General features: G+C 33.1%; 1 non-coding gene across 1 annotated transcript; it reads left to right on the top strand.

The window, feature by feature from the left end:
- The first annotated feature begins 13,550 nt into the window (after nucleotides 1–13,550).
- LOC135148094 (small nucleolar RNA R71) lies at nucleotides 13,551–13,657 on the top strand. Its single transcript, XR_010285989.1, has one exon. It is a non-coding gene; the product is annotated as a small nucleolar RNA R71 (small nucleolar RNA).
- The last annotated feature ends 2,709 nt before the right edge of the window (nucleotides 13,658–16,366 follow it).

Below are 16,366 nucleotides of genomic sequence, written 5' to 3'. Positions count from 1 at the left end.
GCGTGATCCACTCTCAACCCAAAAATAGGCTTTTGAGTGAGGAGAATGCTAGAATATAATATGATTCTGGTAAGTCTTCATGTTTCGCACGTGAATTGCCAAACAAAGTCATAATGTAATAATGAAAAGGTGAGAAATATGTGGATAGTAACAGGATCCATTGAAAATAAGAATAGTGGGGAAAAATAATAAAATTAATTGATTTTATATTAAATAATATTAATATATGTTATAAATTTTAAAATATAAAAAAATTGGATGAGCATCCCATATAAAAGAAAAATGATCGGGAAAGGAGGAAAAAAGAAATGTTCGGAAATGGTGGAGTTCAGGATCCAAAGCCCGTTTCGCTGAGTTTATGACTCATGATTCAACGTGACTTGTTTGATAAGTTGAGAGTTTAAAATGTTTGTTTGTATAATTTTAACTTATTAATGATTTATGAGTTATTATAAATATAATAATAATAATTAAAGTGATTTATGAGTAATTTATGACTTAAGAGTAATTTTTATCAAAAAAAATTAGTCACTGAAAAACTTATCTCAAACTAACTTCTGGTTTTGGGTCAGCTTATTTCTGATTTTAAGTCGACTTCTGACTTATTAAAAAATCATTTTTAAATTTAAAATCAAAAATGATTTAAAACTCGATTTTAAGTCTAGACAAACACGCTCGTAGTTTACAAACCTATTCCAAGTCCATCTGTGCAAACATTGTTTTAATGATAACTTCGCGCAAAAGGAAGAATAAGCAAAAGAATGTCTACTGTTACTGAAGAAGCAACAAAAGTGATCTCCTGGTCCTTGTTTGTATATTAGTAGTGATATGACAATACCTTGTGGTCCTAAATATTTCTTACCAATAATTGTACTTAGAATATGAAGATATGAGATTTTTTTATTTTTTTAGCACTTTATACATGGCTTTCCTCTAATCCTACTATTAAAGAGCACATAATCATCTGTCCATAGTTTTTTTTTTCTTTTACCATATTATTTCATTAATATAGTTGAATCAATTTTGAAACAAGGCCTTTAACAATGTTTTGGGATTGTGCTTCCAGACTCCAGAGGTTGATATCAGTTTAGTACGTGCACAGTGTAAAGTTTCAATTGGCAACAGACCATATAGATCAAACTAGCCAGCTGTGTGATGATTTGGAAGGCAACCAAAGGCAGAGTAGCTAGGTAGTATCAGGAATCATCTACAAAAAACTGAGATATTATAGAAAAGAAGTCTGCAACAAAAACAATGTAAGGAGAATATTGCAACAGTTTATTTAAGGGAAAAGTTGAATTGACAAACGATATGACAACACACAACTTAATTATGAATAATCCAAATTACTCAGAACTAGTTTGATTACTCCCTCCTTTCTTTAAACTGGTTTGAAATGTCGGACCGCTTACTACCTCCGTCTCATTCATTTGTATACAAATGGCTGGGACACGGAGACCAAAAAATTATATAAGAAATGAGTAAAGTTAGATGAAAAGTTAGATGAAAAGTGGGTATAGGGACACGGAGACCAAAAAATTATATAAGAAATGAGTAAAGTTAGATGAAAAGTTAGATGAAAAGTGGGTATAGTGGTGGGACCCATTTATATTTAATAATAGATTTGAGATAGTGGAGGAAAGTAGTGGGTGTAATAGTGTTTATATTATTATATAATGGAGATAGTGGAGGAAAGTAGTTGGTGTAATGATGTTTAATACTATAAAAATTTAGTACTTTTGGAATGTATACAATTGATGGGACGTCCCAAAAAGGAAACTGTATACAATTGATTGGGACGGAGGGAGTATAACATAATACAAATAATTAATTTACGCCAAATCTATAAGACTACATATAGTCATGAGTGATTTTGTTGAAATTCATATTTATAGAGTATTTTAATACGATAAAATTTTTATATTTAATATTAATATGAAATAAAAGATATTAATGATAGAAAGTTTGTGTTGGCAAATGTGTCTAAGGCAAATGAGAAAAGTAATAAGAGACGGAGGGAGTCATTTTTTTCCAAAAAGGAAGATAATAAAGACTCGAAAAGGTTGAAAATAAACATAGTTGTAAAAGTCAGAATTCGATATTAAGATGGGGTTTGATCGCGCTTACAAGTTAGAAACACTTATTCGTATAGTATAATTTGTGTAAAAAGTCAAAAAATGTTTATAATAAGTTGAAAATACAAGTTATTATTTCATGATTTTTATTTCTTTCTCAAATATTTTAATCACTTATAAGTCTTAACTTGCTTCTAATTTTTACTTCACTTATTTGCTTTAAGCTAGAAGCACTTATTTTAAACTCACTCAAACAATCTCTATATGATGGAGATGCTGATTAGAAATTAATCGGATGATCGGATTAATCAAAATGATTAATCAGATTAAAAATCAAAATTTTTAAAACATTATAATGATATATGAATCATTTAAGAAAATTAAAGCGATTGATCAGATTCTAAAAATCAAACCACGAATGCACCTTGAAAGAGATTAATCGGTTGAATCGAGGATTTTTAAAATCATGATCTTGAAGATTAAATCAAGTCAAAATTTAAATTTATAATTATTGAACCAATTTTTTTATAATTAAGTAAATGTTGAATTAAAATGGTACTGTACAGATATGTTATTTGTAATTCAAAATGCAAATTAACACCTTAGACTTATGGTTTATAGCGAGTATAAGAATAACTTAAATGGTTCATTTGAGTAATTTTATATTATTGGTAATTTATGATTTATTAAAAGTTTAGTAATAAAAATAAGTTTAATAGATTATTTGTTGAGTAATGAAATTGACTTTTATTTTAAACAAATTATAAAAACAAAATAAAATATTCTAAAATATACCCGATACTAATTTCTAAATAAGTTTTAACTAATTTTAAGTCATAAATTGAAATAAAAATCAACAAACAAATACTTTTAAAATGCACTTGAATTAGGCTTCCGCATCTTACGAATGGCAGAAGTGATTAGAGTCGAACCTGACTATCGTGGATAACCGAAGATAAATTCACTACTCGAGTTATCTAATCGCGCGGTTTATGTTAATAAATTTTGGCAACATTTAAAATAAATATTTTCAGACTTCTTTTAACACTTTAAATTTCTATTTTTAACATAATGTTTGACAAAAGAAGCACTTATGATTTTTTGAATTTTTATGCCAGAAGCTACATGTTAGAATGGCTAGTATTTTTTTTGGACTTTTTTTAGTGAATTGCATTTTGTCATTAAGTTTTTAAAATTTTAATATATAATAAACTTTATTTATTAATAAAGTTTCTTTCATTTTAATAATTTTAGTTTTTTTCTAATATATAAATTTAAATTACCAAACACTTAATTGATTTATAAATAACAGTTATCGAAAAACTTTTAATTGAGAATCTCCAACCATGAGAAACCCTTAGCTAAAAGTCTAGGTGACTTATCAATATTAAAAATTATAGCCAATGCCCACAAAAAAATTAAGCATTCCAATCATAGCAAGTTCTTGTCTATAATTATAACCATCCCCTCTCGATGACTATATTTGTCGAATCACTATAGATTTGTAGTGAATTCCACGTCATATCCCGCAATTTATTTTCCTCCGTCCCGCTGATTATATATTATTCATTACCATATTAAAGTGATATATTTTATTTATAACAATCCAAATATTAATAATATACTATTTTTAAATTATAGTCAACCAAAGCACAATGTCTTATAGGTTCAGCAAATTTTCCATAATGTCTTAAAGGTCCAATTTAGCCAACAATTATAGCCAACGCCATTGAAGATGCTCTAATAATCAAGTTTCACTTCTAACTTATAACCACCTTCTTTATTTTAAGAATTAAGTCATTTCTTTAAAATTAAATCAAACAGTCCTAAATATACTCTTTTTTTTAATAAATGAGTTAATTCAATAATAAAAAGCCATACGACATCTACATAAATAGTCGCGTCAAACAAACAAAACACACAAACAATCATTGATTAATCCGTTCTTCTTGGAGATAAAATCACGTGATTTGTTGAAGATGATATATACACATGCTTCGCCACTTTCGCTTCTGCGATAACCAGTTTGAGCTATCGACTGAGATTGCAATTGCCTAACAATTTTTATTACTAAATCAAACATCATACTCATACAAACGGTGAAAAAATAACAAAACTCACACAAACGGTGAGATAAGAAAAGACCAAAGCCAAACGTGACAAACTAGCAACCTTAAGCCAATGTAATCCTTAGATCTGGGGAACAAACCCACAAAAATAAGATAACTCGGACCACTTTCGAGAACAAATTACTGGGAAGAACGAGAAATCTGTAACTCCGTGGAATTGGGATTTGAGAAAAGAAGGGCAAATCGAAAAAGGTTTTGAATCCTTAGATACGAAAAAACAAACTCATGCCAAATTTTAAGAAAAAAACTTTAATCTTACCCACCCCAACAATGAAGATTTTCAGGGGAATCAAACTTTAAAACAAGATTTATTGAAAGAAGAAAGAAAACACAAAGAAAAATAAAAGGTTTTGAGGCTTTCCATCGGTAGAGATCCGGTGGAAGCCCCGACGACTTCTAAGCAAAAGGAAAAGAAAGAGGAGCGGTGGAGGGAAAAGTAGGGTATGGGGGAGAATTAGTCCTAAATAGAGTTAAATATCAAGTAGGTGACTGACTGCGTCCAAAAAACTCAAGTAGGTCACTCATTGCAAATTTGACTCAAACTGATCATCAATTAACTTAATTTGATCATTCTGTTAAAATCAAAAATTGAAATTACCCGAAATTGAAAAATAGTAACATAGTAGGATAAAGCTCGTTTTGGGCTTCAATATGGTGACTAAAACTTATTATATGGCTCACGGTATCATGGTTAATTTGGTTTTGATTCTTCGAAACTTCAAAAATAAGAGAATCAAAGGCATATTATATCATGATTCCGTGAGCCAAATAGTAAGTTTTAGTAACTATATTGAATCCCAAAACGAGCTCTATCTTTCTATGTTATCATATTTCAATTTTGGGTAATTTCAATGTTTAACTTTAACAGAATGATAAAATTAAATTAATTGATGATCGATTTGAGTAAAATTTGTAATGAGTGATATACTTGAAATTTTTTGAACACAGTCAGCCACCTAATTGATATTTAACCCGTCCTAAATATACTCTTAAAACTTATTTTTACCTGCAAGAGGCATTGTACTTTTATGGTCCCCACACTGGACTAATGAAAACTAGCTACTAGCTAACCAAATTTGTATATGCATTCGAGGTCAGCCGGTCTTGGTTTATTACTTTTCTGCTTCCATCTGAAAAAATACTTACACCTGTGTGAGTAGATCATTCAACACCCTCTGCTCGTCTGCTGCATAGCCTGCATGTGAATTGGGGATCTCGCCCGAAGAACTTGAAGACAATACACAACTATTCACCAAATTTTTGCTTGTACTTATATAGCGTTTGTGACAACTAGATGGTTGAGAAACCAGCCATCTGGTTGGGTTTAGGACATAGGAGCCCGTAGACGGTAGAATAAATAACAGTGAAACATCTGGTTATGTCCGGTAAATATTTTTCAAACATCTATCTAGCACTAATAAACAAATCATGTCCATCTTATAATCTCTAGTATTTTACTCAGAAAACTAGTTATTATATATTGCAATGATAATCATAATTTTTTGTTACTATATCTGATAAATGTGATAATAGTTATTTTTTGTATTTTGAGGGAGATTTGGTAACCTGGCTGGGCAATGGACAGCTGGATGACTGGATGTAAAAGCAGTGTACTAAAAGGTGATGAAAATACTGTGGAAAACGCAAAAGTAGCACAATTCAATGATAAAGGACTATTAGTGTCTGAGGATTAAACTGTTCCATACCCTCTGAACTAAATCTCCTCCTCAGCTCTGCCTTAGATTTTCATGTCTCCAGTTTTTTCTCTCTGCATCTAACATCTCTGTGGTGTCTTATGTCTGTATATATATACTCATCTCTTGCTTTGACTCTTTATTACCTTCTCCATTCTCATTTGTGATCTTAAAATAGTATACTACATATGTTATGCAGTGCATGAATAAAATCTGTGCATTTTATTCTCAGTGATTGTTTTTTTTCTAAACCTAACATAAGTGTTAGGGAGCTTTCTTCAGTCCAGTCCGAGGCGGTTCGAGGGCTGATCACACAGCCGCTGACTCGTTTGTTCATGAACACATCTGCAAGGAGATGAATTACGATGTGTTCTTGATCGAACGATGTAGAGGCTGTGTTCAGTTATTGCTGTCACGTCTTGGACTGAAGGGAGCTCCCTGGCTATCTTTTGTATTGCCTGCCTTTGTTTTTTTTTGAAACATGTATATTACTAGCTAGACCATATGCTTGTTATATCATAACATGTTTTTCATTTCCGGATCACAATTCAAAATGATGAAGATTGAGAAACCCTAGATCTGATATATACAACTAGTATTAATCAAAATAGTTTTGTATGCTGCCTTTCCGAAAACTAATTATTTTTGCCCTTAGTAACGGACTAGGGTTTTCGTTCAACGAGATAAGATTTAATGCACGTTGTATATTGAATTGTGTTTGTATTATGTTTAGCTGCTTGTATATTCACTACTGACTCATAACCACTGCTCTTGTTAGTTACTTCTAATTTATAGCTAGGTTGTGCCAGAGCAATTGATCAAGCTCAAGGAATTCGGTGAGGTCAGAAGAGCAACACACAAGTTCAAGCTAGCTTATGGATCAGTACACTTATGGATCAGTTAGCTGAAGAGTAGCAGTGTTGTAATAGTTTCTCATTTCATTTTCTTTATCTTCAAGCTAGCTTTCCGGTGTACAAGATGAAGACAGAGCGAGTGTGTGTTTCCAGCACTTTGTTATAAATCCTATATAAATAACATCGTCTCGGAACTAAAGTTCGAATTTTTGTGTGTGTAGGTGCACATTTGTTTACAGTAATATTGTCCGACTTCTGGATTCTCCAGGAATTGTAAATTATTACACATTTTAAATTGGTAGGATCTGTTTGCATTGAAGTTTAAGATTTGCGATACTTAAGTTGGATCATTGAGAGTCTGAGACAACTTGAGGATGGATTTGTTGGTACATGATGGTAGAAGATCACCATGGACTGTTCTCAGAAAAATGGATTTAATGCACCTTTTTGTGTTTCTAGGGCTACTACGTTGTTGATTCTAATAATTTACAAATCTTTGTTCATATTAAACTTTTTCCCGAACCTAAACTTGAATATTGATCGTTTCTTAAGATGAGAAATCTGTTCCCATAGCAGAATTTCTTACAATCAGACATTTAATCTGATGAAATAGACTAACTGTTATGCTAATGTGAGAATTGAGATCTAACATTTTAATTGTTAGTCCGGAATATGCTAAACTTATCTCAACAGTATACATGTGATAACTCCTTTTTTCGTATAGGGTTCCAATGCATTGTTCCGAGAAACACAGGTCACGACCTGACCTGCAAAACAACGCCGCACGAGGATGTGTCCCGTGAAGCACTTCCGGCGTGATAATCAGTGATCGGAATGCTTGACAAGTAGGGTAATCAGAGAGCCTGAACTCTAAACATGCGTGGTGTATTGTGCTTTTGTGGAGAGAGTTCTGTGAGAGAAAATTGCACTTACCTCTTACTTTGGCTGGGGAGCCCTTTATATAGGCCCTTGTCTGTTACTGTAGCTACAGTGGCGGGCGCGGGTCTATACCTGCTCCCCAACATGGTTGTCTGTTTGGTGTATCAACTGTCTTTTCCTGTGTCATTTAGGGGGGATTTGTGCATGCTTTTTATCTTGTTTGCCTTGTACATTGTAATAATGAGTTTTGCTTTGGGATGTCCGCGCATTGTAGCCGGGGGCGGACACTGTAGCAGGGACTCAGCGGTTGCTGTAGCATGATACTATATCAATATGATTTCACATTTACATGTTTCGAGTTGAAAATTTAGTTTCATGAAAATTACGTATTTTCTTGTATACTTTCAAAGAAAAAAATGACAAATCTAAAAACCAAGACAAGGCAAACGAAGACAACTTTTATTTTCTGTCGAAAAAAAAGACAACTTTTATTTAGCAACAAAATACATAGAGAGATAAGTAAGCATATGATATTATTTCCGGTTAATTGGCGAATGGGGATGCCGTGCAAATAATTATTAAAGTTGTCACGATTCACGAATCTCCTTAGCAACAACAAAATCCTTTATTCACCAAACAGATATTATCCTTCACGAAGATTCCAAGAAAGAATTGGGTCAAGCAGATCTAGTTTAAGATTTGGCTCCCTATTTTAAGGACAATCAAATACGGAGAGTACGTTAAAGTCCAGGTCATATAGCGTGGAGAAATATTTAACGTACATACTTGCCATCGTTACGACGGTTAAGCATTCCATCGATTCATTAAATATCGTGAAAATTTTCAAAACTGAATTGAACTATGATTGTAAGTCAAACTAATCCAACCAAGTTATTTCTATTTGGTTTATATTTTGGTTACTAAAAACCGAATTTCATTTTGAACTCATGTATTATAAATCTATGCATGCTAAATTCAAGAATGAAGATATCCCTCTTTCGATTGGTAATCAATCTCTAACATTTCACAGATAATCAAAATTCGAAGAGTTCAAGATTTAAACAAACTCATGCCTGCAAATCTGCAAGACGAACCTCCAAAATTTATAAATTTTAAAATAATTTGTACTGCAATATATTAGTGGTCTTTTAATGTTCAACAACCTAAATGCATAATATAGGCTGGTAACTCAAGTAACTTGAGTTTTGCAATCTTCGTCATTCTCCCGCTATTCTGTACCAGCAGGTTACTCCCTCTATCCCAAATAAGATGATCATGTTGACTTTGAGCACACAATTTAAAGTTCATTGACCACGTAGCTACGTGACTTATTTTTAAAATTTTATTTTTGCAAATAAAAATTAAAATATAAAATTTTCATTTACAAAAGAAAAATTAAAAAAATAAATTTCGAAAGTAGACAGTCAATGCACCTAAAGTTGCGTGCCCAAAATCAACTAACTCATCTAATTTGGGATGGAAGTAGTATCTGTTATCATGTATATGTGTTGCAAAACATAGATAATGGATTATTGGGATGGAGGTAGTATCTGTTATCGTGTATATGTGTTGCAAAACATAGATAATGGATTATTACAAAATGTGTGAAGCTATAACTCCAACTACTTACAATTAAATGGATCTGGACTACGTATCGCGGAGCTAAAGAAAGTGTGGCTATGCATGAATTTGTATGCACTATCTACTTGTGTGAGCAATGCATGCACATATATTAGAATGTTAAAATTAATGCTAATTAGCATAAGAGAAAATAGCATAAAAATAGCTGAATATAGATATATACTGCAAGCCTTTCGAAGCTTCATGTAATAGGTATCGAGGGGTAAGAAGAATACATAGCCACTTCTCGATCTCTTTGAGCTTGTTGAAAATATTAATTCCCCTAGTTTCTGAGATAAGTCATTCTTCACCACCAAAAAATTTAGGGACCAAAATTTGCATAATCCATGTATGGTTATTAGTATACATCGGTCCAGTAAGCCTAATTCTATCCTAAGTGACTACATCCGTACCTAAACTAATAGTTCTATCAATCATGCACTCACACTCACAGATAAATGTCATCAAACATTTGTTTAAAATTTTTTTACATCCAATACATACACTAAATCGACAAAATTATTTTTCGTGATTTGTTGTTATTTGCATTATTGTTAAAATTTGAGTTTTTTAAAGTTATTTTCTTACTCAAGTTGACTAAAATTTGAGTTTGCATTGCTACAAGTTATATTTTATTAAATTCAATGAAATAAAAAAAGTTAGAGTCCATTTTCTCCTTTCGCTCATGGGCCCTCAAAAAGTATAGAACCGGCCTGTTCACCACAAGCTCACAACTACACATACTAATTTACTTCTCTCAAAAAACACTCTGCTCTGTCACTGTATATTTGATTGTTAATTTTTGTACGTAGTATTCTCTTATCCTTCCGCGCCACATGATTTTCTATCTTCTCAACATAAGAATTCTTCTCTGTCAGCTCTTTGCTTAAGACTCGCAATGTTGCCTCAGAGCTGTGAAAACTCAATTGTAATCTTGTAAGACCTCTGCTCCATTTGTTCACGAGCCTCAAGCGCGGAATTTGAACTCAAATCAGTCCGTCTTAAAAGCTCTTCAACAATTTCATTTGTTCGCTTAATAACTCCATATGCAACAGCCTGCAATCCAGTGTATTTTTGAGACCTAGGCAATCCAGTAACGGTGAAGCTATTAAAATTGATAATTTTTCCTTAAATCTTATCGATTCCAGATTTTCTCCTCAAGGTTCACCTCTTTTTTTCCAAAATCTCAACACACTATGCTTATTGCATTCACCGATTTTTAAAGCCTTTGAATTATATAACTATATTAATTATATGTTCGATGTTCCTATTTCTTTGCTGCAGATATTGTTCTTAGATCAAGAATCAACTTCACGCATGAGACATGTTCAAAACATTACTAATCCATAGATATTATGATTGGTAATGCCTGTAATAATACCCATCCTGCTTACTAATTAATTGACTTTCTTGACATCTAGTCAAATCATTCGGTGAGCAAATTATGATTGTTATCTATAGCAACAAATTCTCAGCACATATTATATGATTGTTTTATTATATTTTTTGCCTTGCAAATTTAAATTTGGTAATTAGTTAATTTTATTCATTACATGTGTTTTTTACTTTCTTCTTTCAGAGTTATACAGTTTTTACGTAACAACAAGAGATGAATGATCACAAAGATAGCACAAATGCCACTAAGAACGAAATTGAGCTGACTCAATTTCCATTCACGCAACACATGAACAATCATGAAGCTAGCACAAATGGCACCAAGAATAAAATTGATATGACTCAATTTCCACATATGTATTGTAAGTATTCTTGAAAAAAATGCAACACTTCAAGTTTAAGTTTATGTTATTTATAAACATGTTAATGTCTATAAAAAAGTTGAAGTTAATTACTCGCTCGTTTTCACTAATTTATCCATGATCAGAAATTCATGTTTTATTCACTCATATTAGTTATGTTAATAATTACATAACACTTGTATAATTTTTTGGGTTAATTATTAAATATGTCACTTACTGCATCCAAATGTATCAGGTGAGTCAATTATTAGATAACTGACTCAAATGAGTTACTCATTTAAAAATTTGTATAAAAAATATCACTTTATCGTTAATCAAAATTCTTAAAAGTATTATATATTAAGTTTCGTACATTTTTTATGAATGATATTACATTTAAATGAAAGGCTTTGAGTTCTCCTATTTTAGATAACATTGTTAGATTTTTAAAATTTTATCAACTATTTTTTTTAATTTTTTGATTGTTTTATTTAATTTAAATAAAAATTAATAGTAGTTAAAATTTTAAAAATCTAAAAATATTATCTCAAATACTAGAACTCAGAATCTTTCATTTGGATATAATACCATTTACAAAAAACATGTGCAAACCTCAATATATAATATCTTAAGAATTTCGACTAACTATAGAGTGATATTTTTGATAAAAATTTTCAAATGAGTGACTCATTTGAGTCAGTTTTTGTAATCAGTGAATCATTTGATACATTTGGACGCAGTATGTGACCTACTTGATAATTAACCCATAATATTTTTAATATTTTAACATTAATAATATCTACTCCCTCCGTCCCGGTCATTTCTATACAGTTTCCTTTTTGAGATGTCCCATCATTTCTATACATTCCTAAAATAGCAACTTTTAGTAGTGTAAAACACTATTACACCAACTACTTTCTTCCACTATCTTCATTTTATAATAATATAAACACTATTACACCCACTACTTTCCTCCATTATCACAAATCCATAATTAAATACAAATGGGTCCCGCCACTTTACCCACTTTTCATCTAACTTAAATCATTTTTTACCCTTTTTCTTGGTCTCCGTGTCCACACCAAATGTATATAAGCTGTTGGGACGGAGGGAGTAATTTATCATATATATATATATATATATATATATATATATATATATATATTAAATGTGGACAATAACTTAGGATAAGTAAATTAGATATGACGACATAATAAATGGAACAAAGACAATAATATCTAGAAAAATAAAGAAACGAGTATTAAATCTCACATAAAAGATAATTTATTTTATACAATTTATGATGCTTTTATCTTAGGTGGTAATTTCTGATGCAACACCACACTGCACTCCTCTATTAAGGCTACAGTCTCCAACTCCTCAAGCTTCAGCTTACGAGATATAATACCCTTCATGAACTTAGCATAGCTCGTCATTTGTTCTAGAGCTTCCGCAAAAGGTATGTTGATTTGCAATTTCTTGAAAACCTCCAGAAATTTGGGAAATTGCTTGTCGAGCTTCTGCTTTTGAAGTCTTTTAGGATATGGAGGAGGTGGGAAAACTTGCTTGAACCCATCATTATGCTTCAGAACAGCTTTTTCGGTGGAATCCTTGCTTGCTTCCACGTTGCATTTATTCAGATCAGCCCCAACAGCAGTTTTTCCACTTTCTGACTCAGAGGAGAGCACGGTGTTTCGTCCTACTGTTTGCTCTCTTCTTTGTTCTGCTCTGCTGCTGATTTTTGTTCCTTCGTGACCTTCCCAGACCTAAGAGTGACTGCTTGTACCTATCTTTCACTTCCTTCTTCCCCGGATTGGCCTCAGTATCACTACGAAGTGTTCCTTGTGGTCTATTTAGCAACGCATTAGCAATCTGCCCAATCTGGTTCTCCAAAGTTTTGATTGACACCGCTTGGCTTTTACACATTAATATCAATTCTTCCAATTCAGATTTTTAATTGGAAAACTGTCCAGCCATTTCGTGATTTTGTTGCTGGAATCACGATGGATGGAATTGTTGCTTCGGTGCAAACTGCTGTCGAAAACCAGAAGGGTCGAATGATCTAGCTCCATGCTGCTGAAAAGGTGGTTGCGGTTATTGCATGAAATTTTGATTGTTGATTCAGCTGAAATTCAAATGATTCTGATTGTTCTGATGATAAGTGGCAGGGGCTGGCTGTTGAGACCTCTGAAAATTGCTCACAAATTGTGTTGATTCACTAGATATGGCACATTGATTTATAGAATATGTAACTACACAAAGCTCGCAAACAGTAGGTGGCTGATGAACTCCCAAATTTGCTAAAGAATCCACCTTTATAGCAAGATCCTTAAGCTGAACGATTATGGATGTAGTAGCATCCACATCCAGAATTCCTGCTGCTTTGTCTTGATGTAGGCGCTGAGTCGGAGTCTGATATTCATTCGCAGCCATCATCTCGATCAACTCATAAGCTTCATCATAGCTTTTAGCCCATAAAGCTCCACCTGGTGCTGCATCAAGCATTGGTCTCGATTGAGCTCCCAATCCATTGTAGAATCAATTAATCACCATCCAATCAGGCATTCCATGATGAGGACACTTTCGAAGCATTTCTTTGTAGCATTCCCAAGCTTCACATAAAGTTTCACCCGACTGTTGAGAAAATTGAGTAAGAGCATTCTTGATTGCAGGTGTTTTGGCCATAGGGAAGAATTTAGTAAAAAATTTCTGAGCCAGATCCTCCCATGTCGTAATAGATCCTACACGTAGAGAATGCAACCATCCCTTAGATTTGTCCCTCAGAGAGAATGGGAAAAGCCTCAATTTCACAGCATCTTCAGAAACATAATTGAACTTGAAAGTATCACAAATCGTGATGAAATCCCGAATATGCATATTAGGGTCTTCCGTTGGAGCACCCCCAAACTGGATTGAGTTCTGTACCATCTGAATAGTGCCCAGTTTGATTTCAAAACTGTTAGCCGCGATGGATAGCGTGACAATGCTAGATTGGATGTCATTGATTTTTGGTAGAGAAAAATCCTTTAATGCCTTAGTATCTGCTGCTGCTGGTTGTTCACCCATTGTAATACTCACTATCGTTTTTGCTTTTACCAATGCTTCTTTACGAGATTGAGAACACGTTCGCATACACTTCGCTCAAGCACCTGAAACACAAACAAACGAAATAAAAGGGAGAAAAAAATCCAAGTCAGTGAACTTTAACGACCACTGATGACAAGCACATAAACTAAAATATAACACCGAGTCCCCGGCAGCGGCGCCAAAAACTTGTTCGCACAAAATCACGCAAGCGTACGTCGTCACAAGTAATATAGAATTAAATTAAGTTCATTCCCATAGAGACTGGTGTAATCAAGTATTATGCACTTATGCAACAATGTATGATTATTATTCACTGCTGCTAAGACAAGTATCAACTTGGAGGTTGTTTATCTAACTTACTAATCCACTTGTAGACTTACAGAACCCGTGATGATTGTGATGTTTAAACTCCGATAAACGATACCCTACTATTCCACATTCACAATTCAGATAGAAGTCGAACATACACAAATTATTCTTAGACCCTATATGTCTATAAGATTTGAAAACATAACGGATTAAGAGCAAGTTATCTATTAAGATTACATAGAGCGATGCAAGATGGTTAAAATTACACCACGAATCATATATGTCGTATACATAAACCTATGCTCGCATGGCAAGTTCTAAATCCATATATCCACTTTCGCTTCAATTGAGATTAACAAACAACTTAAATGTTAGCTACGCATCCAAGAATAATAAGCACAACCAATACGAGGAAATCAAACATTCATCACATACATAGTTAAGGCAAATCAACTACTGAAATCCATAGATAAATCCGCTAGAATCCCATGAGAACGATTAGTTCATAATCGAACGTCTCGTCATCATGGGTTCGAATGTAAACATGCTATGAATAAGTCTAAAACAATATCAAAGTATGAGAATCGAAGTGGGGAAACGAATTCGAAAACGAGCATCCAAAGTTACACCTACTTCGAAGAATTACAAAAGAATACTATGAGCTAAATCTTCTCCTTGCTGCCGTCACGTGCTTTCTGGATTGATTCGGGCTTCTTGTTACTTGTATCTTCTATATACTTCGTGCCCTAAGTTACCGGATCAGCAGCCCATCAAAAACAAGCCAAAACGGGCTTTTCCCACCAGGCCGCGGGGAAGGCGCGCCGTAGTGTAGGAGCATGGCGCGGGCGCGCCGCCCTTGGCCTGGCGTGTCCACGCTCCGTTTTCTTCGTGTTTTGCTTCCTTTTCTCGCCTTCCAACCACCCAGTAAGCTTGGAATTCTCTGTCTCCCTCCCAAGTAATGCTCTACACACATCAAACAAGAAAAAAAATCAAAAACACCACATATTTGTGGCCAATTCATCAATTTAAGCCGAAACGAAGGCTTCCAAGTGGATATAAAATCCACTTATCAGTTGGAAATCAGAATTTACAGCCTGCAGATGATATCATATTTTATGATGTCAGAGTTTGAAGACGCCTGATTTCTAGGGGCAGATCTGGATTAAACGAGAAAGATAAATTTTAAGGAGATTGCACAGCTCAGGACAACAGAAGATAGCTGCTACTAATTGATAGATTTTAGGAAGCAGATCATTATTAAATCAATCAGAATATATCGTGTAACTGTGTATATAAACACAATTTAGGGTTTACTCTAGATGAGTTGAGCATCGAGCATATTATTCTTTGTAACCTAGCAGCTCTTAGTGATAAGGATATAAATCACTAAGAGATTATTTGTATGCTACTGTGATCAAGTTTTAGTGAAGTTAATAAGAGTTAAGTTGAATTACTCTATTGTTCTTTAGTATTGTCTTGATTGTGTTCACTATATATAATTATATAGTGTTTATCTACGGCCTAACATTAAATATTAGTACTATGTCGGTTAAAGCATGAAAGTGAAGTCTTAGATGATCCTTATTAAATAAAATATAAAGCTTAGAGATATTAATAGGATTTTTAACATGAAAATAAAATGGAATGTTTTTCTTTAGCCAAATGGTGACTAGATTTTAATAGGCATGAGTGGGAGTGTTAGTTCTTGTTTTGAGAGAGAGGGGGAGGGAGAGACACAGAATTAAAGTGAAAGTGCTTTAGTTTAATTTTTTTTAATAGATATTCTACTATCTTGCCAAAATAAAATTGTTAAAAATTAAAGTCATTTTGATAATAAAAGTATCTTTACAAGGATATATGCTCAAATTAGAAGAAATATAAAAACTATGAAGACACAATGATTCCTCTTTCCGATACAACAATTCTTGAGGCACCCTCCAGGCTCGCATCCCATAAATTCATGTCCCCACACCATCTAACCAC

The sequence above is a fragment of the Daucus carota genome, chromosome 7, assembly GCF_001625215.2.
Source record: "Daucus carota subsp. sativus chromosome 7, DH1 v3.0, whole genome shotgun sequence".
NCBI classification, from domain to species: Eukaryota; Viridiplantae; Streptophyta; class Magnoliopsida; order Apiales; family Apiaceae; genus Daucus; species Daucus carota.
The sequence above is the reverse complement of the archived record's forward strand: the minus strand, read 5'-3'. Positions and strand labels throughout refer to the sequence as shown.